Source organism: Dermacentor variabilis, unplaced genomic scaffold (assembly GCF_050947875.1).
Source record: "Dermacentor variabilis isolate Ectoservices unplaced genomic scaffold, ASM5094787v1 scaffold_13, whole genome shotgun sequence".
Taxonomy (NCBI): domain Eukaryota; kingdom Metazoa; phylum Arthropoda; class Arachnida; order Ixodida; family Ixodidae; genus Dermacentor; species Dermacentor variabilis.
In genome coordinates, this window is record NW_027460291.1 from 2,913,576 (window position 1) to 2,925,836 (window position 12,261).

Genomic DNA, 12,261 nt, shown 5'->3' on the forward strand with positions numbered 1-12,261 from the left:
TGCTCCGGCGGCTTGCTCGATGGTCCGGGGCTACGTGGGTGTTCTCTCTGCGGTCCGGGCTTCGATCACGGCTCGTTAGGGGCGTGGGGTGCATGAACGAAAAGCACCTCCACCAGATGTGACGAGGAGGGATGTATGAAGAACACAGTAGCAACACAGTGAAAGACGAAACTTTTATTGGGTGAACCGGGGTGAAACGTTTATTGGGCAAACAGTTGGCGACCATCAAAATCTGATCAGAGGGTCAAGTGCGTTGGCTTTTATAGATCAGTCGTCGAATGTTCCGGAGTGACCGCTGGGACCCGCGTGCCTTCCACAAAGTTCCACACCATTCGCGTCGCGCATACATGCAATCAGATTACAACAAGGTTCGGCGATAACAGACACCGGATAGAAGCATCGATAACATTCTAGAAACTTCCGATACATGTACGCGCGTCCTGCGCTGAGCGATAACATTTCTTAGACGTTAAAAGCGCTCACCCGTAAAGAATAAACGAGTTTACTTGTCAATATTTAAAGTGATATGAAAATGGTTTCACCGTAAGTGGCTGAAAGATAATAAATGCTGCCTGGATTCATTATGAGGACCACGCCCCATTCTCGATGGCCGTCGAACGACACCACCAGAATTTTATCGAACAGTGTCACCATCGAAGAAGATGGCGCCCGTGACAAGCGATGTGGAACACAATGTGAAGTGCAATACTCAGCGCAAAATTACGCAGTTATACGACTGATGCATTCAGGTGCGATGTAAGGAAAGACAAAATGCTAGTGATTGTTACGGGGATTTTCGAGCTTTAAACAGTAAAAAAAAGCCATAAAGCCTGCTACCACTAGTACTTCTGCATTAATCAACTCAATACGCACGAACACAGCTTAGGATGCGAACAGAAAATTCGCGTGGCACGAACGAAAACCTCGCGGCTGGAAATTCGCGTCGTTCGCCGAGTGCGCCGTGTTCTGTACCTCTTTTGCAGATTTGAAATATTGAAAGAATGAATTGAACTCATGTTCCGTGTTGTCAAGGTGGGGGCTAAAATCGGTGGCGGTTAAACAGATCTGCAATTCTTTGCCGCGCGTGCCCGTCACTATGCAATTCACGCACAGCGCATTGAGGCCTAACCACAAGTCAAAAATATTACCGCCAATGTTCCTTCTAAATGCCACTGAAAACAATTGATCCCCGCAAAATACGGCTTCAGCTATAGATGAGCGACCTGCTGAGTGCAGCATGCCTGCAAGATATGCATTCCTGGCAACTGTTTCCGTGTATCAGTGAATGCACGTTGAAGAACACAACGGGGAAATTATTTTTAGCCACGTGTCGAAATAAAGACCGCGTGTTTTCACCGTTTCATCTTAGAGGAAAATTCAGGAGAGAATACTGGGCACTAACTTATTGAGGCAGAAGGATGGATGGGTGCATTAGTGCAATGTCTTGCTGGTGGTCGAGATTAAGAGAGTGGGTTGGGGTGGGGGGGGTCACGCAATGCATGTAACAGATAACTGATGGTTTATTAAGGCGAGCTGAATGGGTGCCATTGAAACAGAAAACGTCGTCGAAGGCAGCAAAGAATTAGTGTTACGATATTAGGGAGTTAGTGGCACAAAATGGCGTCGGCTGCGATCACTGGGAGAGGAATTTTCACGGCGGGTGGACATAAATAATGATGATCACAATTAAAGTGTCTTCTGTGGCGTAGGAAGCCGTGCGGTAAAGAGTCGAGGCCTGAATTCGCAGCACCTTTCATCTCATGAGCTGCCACACCTTCTGGATTATCAGAAAGCTCGTCATTTACGAAGAGCCTTCCTCCTTTTGTATGGTAATGACGAAGATAGCACAAGCGCTACGGCGGCCGCATGGCTCCTGAAGTGAGGAAGATGAAGACAAAAGGGTCGGTGTCGCTGCTTTGGCTCGCGCTGTCATTTGGCCGGAACTGATCGGCTGCTCCCTGAGCTGGACCCGCTAACCAGCTAACCGCACTCTGCCCACCGTTACCACCAAGACCGTGCCAGACGACGCCGGTAAGTGACCCACTTCAACTGGACCAGTCACCTGTGGTGCCCTTCGCCAACGAGACCTAGCTGTGTTCAGTGGCACCGCTACTACTGACGTCGACGACTGGCTTTCATCGTACGAACGGTTGAGCAGCCACAACAAACGGGACGATCCGACAAAGCTCACCAACCTTATTTTTTATCTTGCGGATGTCGCCAATCTTTGATTCCGAAACCATGATGCCACTAATGCGATATGGAATGACATTAAGACTGCTTTCGTGGAGGTATTTGGCTGTGCGGCCGTGCGAAAGTTTCGCGCGGAACAACGTCTCCGCGAAGGAGCGCCACACCCGGGCGAGAATTTCACTAGTTATTTCGAGGACATCATCGATGTCTGTAACCGAGTAAGCCGACCGATGACTGCGGAAGAGAAGATTAAACAAATCCTGAAGGACATTGAAGACGACGCTTTTGAAAGGCTCCTGGCTTAGAATTCTACTACCATTGCAGCCGTAGTCACCTACTGACAAAGCTTCGACGAATTACGGCGGCAACGCGCGCACGCCCGCCAAACTTTTTGTCACGTGGCTTCCCTTTCCAGTTTGGCGACTTCTCCCGGACAGACGGACGACGGATCTCTGCTGCCTGAAATCCAAGCCTTCGTCCTTGAAGAGGTGGCCCGCCAGTCTCGCTGCTCCCTCGCATCGAGGAGCCTGTCCAGCCTTTGTTCTCGGCCGTGCAGCAGGCCATCCGCGTACAGGTTGTAGAGGCTTCTCCGCCAACCTACCTGCACGCTCCCATTGCCGTACCGCTGACGAACGCAGAAGTCGTGTCGCGTCCTAGGACAACGACGCTTCGCTGGCGGATGCTGCCACCGCACCCAGCACTTCTCCCTGTGCCTCAAATGCCCCCTCCGTACTTCAGGCCGCAAGATCCATGGCGGACGTGGGACAATCGGACAATATGCTACTCCTGCGGTCTCGCGGGACATGTGGCACGCTTTTCTTTCCGCCGCCTACGCGTCTGGACGTCGTTGTTGATCCACACATACCTGTAGGCCACCAGTAGGCTGATTCGAACCCGTCACCGAACTTCTGGATCGGTCGCCGGAACTTCAGCAGCCGTCGTTCACCATCACCGCGTCGCCGTTCGATATCGCTGATGCGTCGTTGCCCGCCTTCCAACGAGGGAAACGAAGAGCTGCAGCTTCGGAGGCAAGAGCAGCACGATTGTCGAAATGCCCAAGACCTCCACTATCGCCACAAGACATTTTAAAAATATGTTGAAGGAGCCGCTACATTCGCTCTTTTCGACATGGGCGCTGCCATTTCCATCATAGGTGAAGCTTTTTTTCCGTAAGATCAGGAAGGTCCCCACATCACTTTCTGGCCCTGTACTTCTTACTGCTACCACGAGCCCGTCGAACCTTCAGCTACATGCACCGGTAGGATCGTTATTCAGGATGTACATTAAACGATTGAGTTCCTTGTGCGGCCTTCCTACTCTCACGATGTCGTCCTGGCATGGTACTTTCGCGCCACAGAGCCGTCATTGGCTGCGGGAGCAGTCAATGACGGCTCTGTGAAAGATTATTGTGGCCGCCGATACTGATCTGCCGCCAAGCACCTAAACACGAGTCCCTTTGCTTTGTCCATCTGCTCCCGACGCCCAGCTACTGTTCACGCCCTCATCTACTTTGCTTCACCGCAAACCTCTACCACCTGTATTTGCCATTCTTGACGTAGCCACTGGTACAATTATGATCACCCTTTCTGATTTGTGAGCAATTTCGCGACCATTATCGCTCCTTTGACGCGCCTTGTCACAGTTGGCACCGACATGTCTAACTGGTCTCCTGAATGTGATGACGCATTTCAGACGCTACGCCAGCCGCTTACATCTCCCCCGATACTCCGGCACTACGATCACCAGGCACCCACGGAGGTGCACACTGGTGCCAGTGGCGTGGGCCTTGGTCCGGTACTCGCGCAACGCAAGCCTGGCTATAACGAGTATATTGTCGCCTACCCGAGCCGAACCCTCACAATGGCCGAGATCAACTACTCAACCATTGACAAAGAGTGCCTGGCAATTGGGAAGTGCCTGGCTCTTGGGAAGTTCCGATCCTACCTTTACAGACGACCCTTTTACGTCGTCACGAACCACCACACTCTTTGCTGGTTGTCGAACCAAGGCGGCCCTCAGGTCACCTGGGTCGCTGGGCCTTGCGGCTACAAGAGTATCATATCCGAGTGGTGTACAGGTCTGGCCACAAGCATTCTGACGCGGGCGTGCTTCCTCGCTCTCCACTACCCCATGGCACAGGGTCTCTCTCGGCACAGTACAGCGCTCTTTGAGCGCTCAACGTCGAGACCATGCATTCGGAGCAACGAAAGGACCCGTAGATTGTCTCCCTGCTCGACCTTTTGTCGGATTAAACCACCATCCCGCCTTCCGGCGAGCTCCGCCGTCAAGTCTCTCATTTTACCGCGCGAGACAACCTGCTCTATCGCCCCAACTATACACCGGATGGTCGCAAGGGGCTTCTCGCAATACATCATCACATGCGCTCGGACATCTGCGCTGCATTTCATGCCAACCCACAGAGTGCTAGCGCAGGCGTGCTGAAAACTTACGCAAGATTGCTCCAACGCTGCTACGTGCGCCTTATGTACAGCTTTGTCGTTAAGTATATCCGTGCTTGCGAAGCCTGCCAACAACGCAAGGTCGCTCCGAAACGCTCGCCCAGGTTTCTTCAGCCCTTACCTTGCTCTGCGCGGCCTTTCGATCGCGTCGGCATCAACTTTTACGGCCCACTTCCGAAACAACGTCTGTAAACCGATGGATAATCTTTGGTGTTGACAATCCCACCCAATATGCTGAGATAGCCGCCCTTCCTGCAGCAACAGCACGTGAGGTTGCTTTCTTCCTCCTGTGCGATTTCGTGCTTCCGCAAGGTTCTCCTCGAGAACTCCGCAGTGACAGAGGGCGTCTCTTTCTTTCCTAAATGGTACAAGCCCTGCTTGCTGAGTACCATGTCATCGGCCGCACATATACTGCGCACCATCCTCAGAGCAATGAATTAAATGAGCGCTTCAATTGCACTCTTCGCGACATGCTCACTATATACGTCGCGTAGGACCACTACACCTGGGACATGCTTCTTCCCTTTGTAACATACGCTTACAACACTGCGAATCAAGCGACTATAACTTTTTCGCCGTTCTTTTTGTTGCATGGATGAGAACCCATGTGCACACTCGACACAGTAGCGCCCATACCAACCCGACGCCTCTGAATTTAGGCCCATATCATGAGTAGCCAAGTACGCTGAAATATGCCGCCAACTTGCCCGCATCTTCACGACGGAGCGTCGAACTCACCAGCGGCATCGGCATGATCACTACCTGAACACTACTACTTTCCGTGTCGGCTCCCTCGTTTGGTGTTGGATTCCGCCTCACGTTCCCGGTATTTCATCTAAGCTGCTGGCTCAATGCCACGGACCCTATCGGATCACCGCCTGTACATCTGCTGTAAACTGTCTCGTCGAACCTCCATCTGACGACCTGCGGTGTCCCGATCGTGAGACAGTGCACGTCAGCCTGCTTAAACCTTAACATGATCCCCTTATCGTGTCGTCACCGTGAGTCACCAGGATGACTACTGTTCTATTGTGGGGCGATTGTAATGAAGAAAATAGCATAATTCTTAATAAGTTGTAGCTTTTTCGTTTAAAAAAAGAAATGCAAAAAGAGTAGGAGTGCAGCTATATCGGGAAAATAGTAACGGAAAATGCTGAACCCTTGTTATAAACAATGGGGAATTCTAAAACGTACCACTTCCACCATATGCACGAAATTGCAGTTGAAGCACGCCTATGATGTCATTTCGAGATTCCAGTGCTCAGAATAGCATTGAACACACATGTTGTTGTCCGATCCGGGAAAGATCCTGCACAAAGAGCGTAGCTTTCATGGTCTATTCTTGAGAATCTTCGTGTGCTCTCTTTTAACGCCAGAAGCGTTGTGAACAAAGTGGGAAAACTAGAAATATTGCTTTTGACTTACGACCCTCATCTGGTTGTTATCACTGAGACGTGGTTGCATGATGGCGCACACGGTGATGAAGTTATTCCGCCCGGCTATCAGATCCACAGCCGTGATCGAAGCACACGTGGTGGAAGGGTTGCGTTATTGCTAAACTCGGTAATGATGTATGTCTGACTAACCAGATTCATGATCACGAAAGCCTGTTTCTGAATGTCGCTGTTAATGCTGTTACATTTATGCTTTGTGTTGTTTATAAAGCCCCTGAAATGTCAGAATCATTTCTCGAACAACTTTACAACCATCTTCTTCTAAACCACCCACGACAGGTGATTATTACAGGAGATTTCAACCTTCCAGCTATTAAATGGGAAAAATTAATTTACAGGCAATCTAAATTGAGTGATGTTATTTCAGACACAATGTTAGCTCTGAACGTTGATAAAATTGTCTGTGAACGTACGCGCAACAGTGCTGTCTTGGACTTATTTTTTGTAAGTGATATGTTTATAAATGGTGTTATTAGTACTGAACCTGATGTTAATCATACCTTGCTCGTGAAGCAGCGCACTGACACGGACAAAGTGAAGACACGCAAGAAAAGACGGCACTCGCTGTACTCGAAACTATTTTATTTCAGGCCACATACTTCATATTTATATACCTGCGCACCCTCAGGCGTCAAAGAAAATCAAGGCAAGATTAAAGGCATTTTTTGAAATCATTTGCCCGCGCATACTCAGGCGTCAAATGTATGGCACCTATCTATCATGGTGTGCAATCCTATCGTGATTTGTTGCAACCCTAACAACCATTTTTATAACACAATTTTTTTTCTTCTTTAATTTGCTTCTAAAAAGGCAACCTCACCATGGTTTAGATGTACAGATGGCTGAATGATACAACCCTCTCCCCTCTTGTGAATATGAAAGGCTTCGATTATTTCCCTGGTTAGCTGGACCTTATGGTGCGATAAAACTGTCGTATCATTGTAAAGCGGCTAGCACCCATGTTGTAAGCAGTGCCCCTTAATGTGGGAATGAATGTTTCCCCCCAGGGACCTTCTGTGCTCCAAAGGTCTTGTGTTTACACAGCGACCCGTTTGGCTGATGTATACTTTTCCACGCGATATGGGCAAACAGTAGACTACGGATGACCTGCACTCGACAAGCTTTTCTTTATGCTTGACCGTGCACTTACGACCATTTACTTTTACTGTTGTCGAAACTCTACAATCCAGTCCGGCACATATTTTTCCGAGTTTGTTCGGTGCTGAAGAAGCTACTTGTAGACCATATCTGCCACCTACGTTCTTTAAGTTATGTGCAATTTTGTGTGCATATGGTAGTGACACAGTTTTTTTGCTGTCAATCTCTTTTCTGTTGCGCCCTTTCTGATAGCCATTGCGCGCATAACGAATCAACTTATCGGCTGATGTACACAGCACATGTTTTTCATATCCTGCATTCTTTAGTCTGATAACTTGTTGGCTGAAAGTCTATTTTATTTTTTCCGGGCAAGACTTAGTTAAGGCCGCCCTCAGGGACGAGAAAGCTATGCCACTTTTTACAAGTTTTGAGTGTCCCGAATTATAGCTAAGCAAGGATTTTTCTGATCGTGGATTAGATGACCAGCAAATGGGGTCCGGTGTGGTAGTTAACTCCAAATCTAAAAACTGTAGCTTGCCATTCCTCGGCAACTCAACAGTGAAAGCCAGTCCTTGGCCATTGTCCTTGAACACTTTCAAGGCTTCATTCACTCTTACGTCCAAAACACCATGTTCGACTATAACCAAAAAATCGTCCACAAAACGGAACACCTTTAGCGCTAGGCCTTTAAGGTTTGCATCTATCGCTTTGTCTATGTTACCTAAAAAAAATGTGCTAAGTACCGGAGGTACTTTTGAGCCTATACATGTACCGGACTTTTGTCTGTACATAACATAATTCCGCAGTACAAAGGTGAACTCAAGGTAAAAGGTTAATAGTTCAAGAAATGTATTAACTGATACGCCACATTTGCTGACAAATTCCATCTCGTCGTTGCCTTCCGTTATACAATGCCTAACATTCGATAATAAGGGACCATGCGCAATATTGTAATGCAGATCCTGTACATCTATGCTGAAGAATTCACATCCTCCAGGGTTAGACGTGCTTAAGTACGTTACTAACGTTTCAGAGTTTCGTAACTCTGATCTGAGTTTGGTAAGGATTCCCTGAGAGTAACGAGCGCCTTGCTTCACGATCGAGAGCACAAGAGACGCTTCGGGTAATGGTGTAGGACATCCGACAGCTTGGCGGAATGGTTGTGGGAGACCACGAAACCACACCTACCTAGACCAAAGAAGCACAGGCCACCGGAAGGCAGGGTGGTCACCTTAGGAGATACCACCGTTCGCGAGAACTACAAAAGGATTGTTGAACTCGGTCCGAAGTTCTGCTTGGAGCCGGCCTTCACTCCACCAGAAAAAGTAGCACTGACCAAGTTCCTGGCGCGTCGTGTGGCCGAACAAGAGCGTCCACGTTTCATCACAGAGTGTATGGATGTGCTTTCCAGGACAATGACAGCCGCCAGAAAAGAGCAAAACGTAATAAATCTAGTGAGCTTTGGCGTGACGAACGGTTTACGGTTTCTGACTTCTGATAAGGAAGGTTGTGTTGTAGTCGTGCTTGAAGGTCTCTTCCAAGAAAAGGCGATGACAGCGGTCAGAAAGAATTTCGTACCTGTCGACGTAAAAGCTAAAAAGGTGAGGCATAAAGCAGTCACATTACTGGCAAGCAACAATATTGAGCGACTTGCTTCAGCAGTTACGCACTCGTGCAACCTACACCTCGAATTGTTTTTCGTGGCAAAAACACATAAGGTTGGCGTTCCGTTCAAAGCCATAGTATCAGAAAAGGACTCGTGGCAGTTGGTTGGCCCTTCATTTCTTCAAAAACCACCTTAATGGCTTGATAGTTACCGATCCGTTCGTTTTACCAAACTCTGAAACGTTAGTAACGTACTTAAGCACGTCTAACCCTGGAAGATGTGAATTCATCAGCATAGATGTGCAGGATCTGTATTGCAATATACAGCATGGTCCCTTATTGTCGAGTGTTAGGCATTGTATAACGGAAGGCAATGACGAGATGGAATTTGTCAGCAAATGTGGCGTATCAGTTAATACACTTCTTGAACTATTAACCTTTTACCTTGAGTCCACCTTTGTACTGTGGAATAATGTTATGTACAGACAAAAGTGCGGTATATGTATAGGCTCAAAAGTTGCTCCGGTACTTAGCACAAATTTTAGGTAGCATAGACAAAGCGATAGATGCAAACCTTAAAGGCCTAGCGGTATTCCGTTTTGTGGACGATTTTTTGGTTATAGTCGAACATGGTGTTTTGGAAGTAAGAGTGAATGAAGTCTTAAAAGTGTTCAAGGACAACTGCCAAGGACTGGCTTTCACTGTTGAGTTGCCGAAGAATGGCAAGCTACAGTTTTTAGATTTGGCGTTAACTACCACACCGGACCTTGTTTGCTGGTCGTACAATCCACGATCAGAAAAACCCTTGCTTAGCTATAATTCGGGAGGCTCAAAAATTGTTAAATGTGGCATAGCTTTCTCGTGCCTGAGGGCGGCATTAACTAAGCCTTGCCCGGAAAAAAATAAAATTGTCTTTCAGTCAGCAAGTTATCAGACTAAAGAATGCAGGATATGAAAAACATGTACTGTGTACATCAGCCGATAAGTTGATTCGTTATGTGCGCAATGGCTATCAGAAAGGGCGCAACAGAAAAGAGATTGACAGCAAAAAAATTGTGTCACTACCATATGCACAAAAAAATGCGCATAACTTAAAGAACGAAGGTGGCAGATATGGTCTACGAGTAGTTTTTTTCAGCATCGAACAAACTCGGAAAAATATATGCCGGACTGGATCGTAGAGTTTCAACAAAAGTAAAAGTAAACGGTCGTAAGTGCACGGTCAAGCATAAAGAAAAACTTGTCGAGCGCAGGTCATCCGTAGTCTAGTGTTTGCCCATATCGCGTGGAAAAGTATACATCGGCCAAACGGGTCGGTGTGTAAACACAAGACTTTTGGAGCACAGAAGGTCACTGGGGGGAAACATTCATTCCCACATTAAGTGGCACAGCTCACAACATGGGTGCTGGCCGCTTTACAATGATACCACAGTTCTATCGCACCATAAGGATCAGCTAACCAGGGAAATAATCGAAGCCTTTCATGTTCAAAACAGGGGAGAGGGTTGTATCATTCAGCCATCTGTACATCTAAGCGACGGTGAGGTTGCCTTTTTGGAAGTACACTAAAAGAAGAAAAAAAAGAAAAAAATTGTGTAATAGAAATGGTTGCTAGTGTTGCAACAAATTACGATAGGATTGCACACTATGATAGATAGGTGCCATATATTTGACGCCCGAGTATGCGCAGGCAAATGATTTTAAAAAATGCCTTTAATCTTGCCTTGATTTTCTTTGACGCCTGAGGGTGCGCAGGTATATGAATATGAAGTATGTGTTCTGAAATAAGATAGTTGCGAGTGCAGCGAGTGTCGTCTTTTCTTGTGTGTCTTCACTGTGTCCGTGTCAGTGCGCTGCTTCACAAGCAAGGTATGATGATCACTCACCAACTAGCCCAACTTTCCGCTTTACTGAACCTGATGTGTCGGATCACAGCTTACTGTTTTTTTCTTGGTCTTGTCGAAGGTCTGCAGGGCATTCGAGTACTCATTCAGTGTGCACTAATGACTTTAACTGCGCAGATGATAGATCTATCACACATTACTTAGACACTGCAATAAACCACAGTACGCATGATGATGTTCATGCCTTGTTGGCACAATTAAAAGAGGCGGTAATATTCTCCATTGAACAAGAACCGTAAAAACACATGGATCTCTAGGGATACTATCCATATTAAACGTAGACTCAAGCGACTTAGAAAGCGTAGAGACGTAACACCCGAGAACTTTAATGAACTGAAAAGAAATTTGGCAACTAAAGTAAATGAAGCGCGGACACATTACTACCAAGTCACTATCCCTGCATACATTAGAGATAATCCTGCTAAATTTTGGAGATTTCTGGGTCAAGGCAATGAAACGGTAAATAAATTAAACTGAACGGGAAATTCGAAACTGACGCCTTTATAATGTCGTAGGATTTCAGTATTTACTTTCAGAGCGTTTTCTCTTGGTCAAGTGCTTACGTACCCCAACCCGCTACGCTTGAGGATATGGACATTCCTATCGTCCCAAGGGAAGGTGTCTTAGGTATGTTAAGGAAGTTGAACACCAGAAAGAGTACACTCTAAAAACTAGAGAAGGTATTGCAGGAGTGTAGCGGCCGATTTACTCTTCTAAGCGTTGTTTTACTCTGTCAAAATGTCGAGAGGAGTGAAATGCATTGTTCACTCCGTCGGCAAGGAGAGAGTGAAATGTGCTTTTCACTCTCCCTTTCAGAGAGAGAGAGAGTAGAAAGCCCTTTCTACTCTTGCGGTAATAGAGAACAAAACGTAGCGTAATCTTCTGCTTCAACTGTAGGAGGCTGGCCCCGAACATGGCGATGTATCAGACACGCACGCTGAACAAACAACACACCGTTTTGCTTCTAAGAGAACAGGCAGTCACAGTTAAAAGGAACGCATAGCGATCGCTCTACTTTTTCACTCGGAGTTGCTCCACCGCGCGCGCGCTCAACGTCGCTGAACAACACAGCACCGGAGAAAGGTGAACCGCCTAGCGAGCGGCAACGAAGGCCATCCAAGGGAGATCGTGTGTCAGCCATCTCTCGTTGCCGCGAAAGCAGGACAGTCGTTCGTCATTCGTTGGATATAACAGCAAATCATCCACGGTAAGTGAATTCTAACTTAGGTGCACATTCCGCGTATATGGCATGCTATCGCCAGGAAGTCGTCGCGGCGCTTAGCAAACGCGATTGACAATGGACTAGGCATCGAGCGCTGTGTCTCTCGATGTCAATCGAAAAAGCCATCGTCGCGATAACTGCATGTGATTTTATCACTTGCCGCTATCCGTAAGAGCTTTGAAAATCGCAAACGCGGCCAGAACCATGGTATATTCAGTAAGACGTGAGGCGAAAGGACGCTTAAAATGGTGTGTTCATCAGCCCATGATTCCGAACCTATGCGGAGCGTGCTTAGCGGGCGTTTTGTGTGTTTGAATTTATTCAGT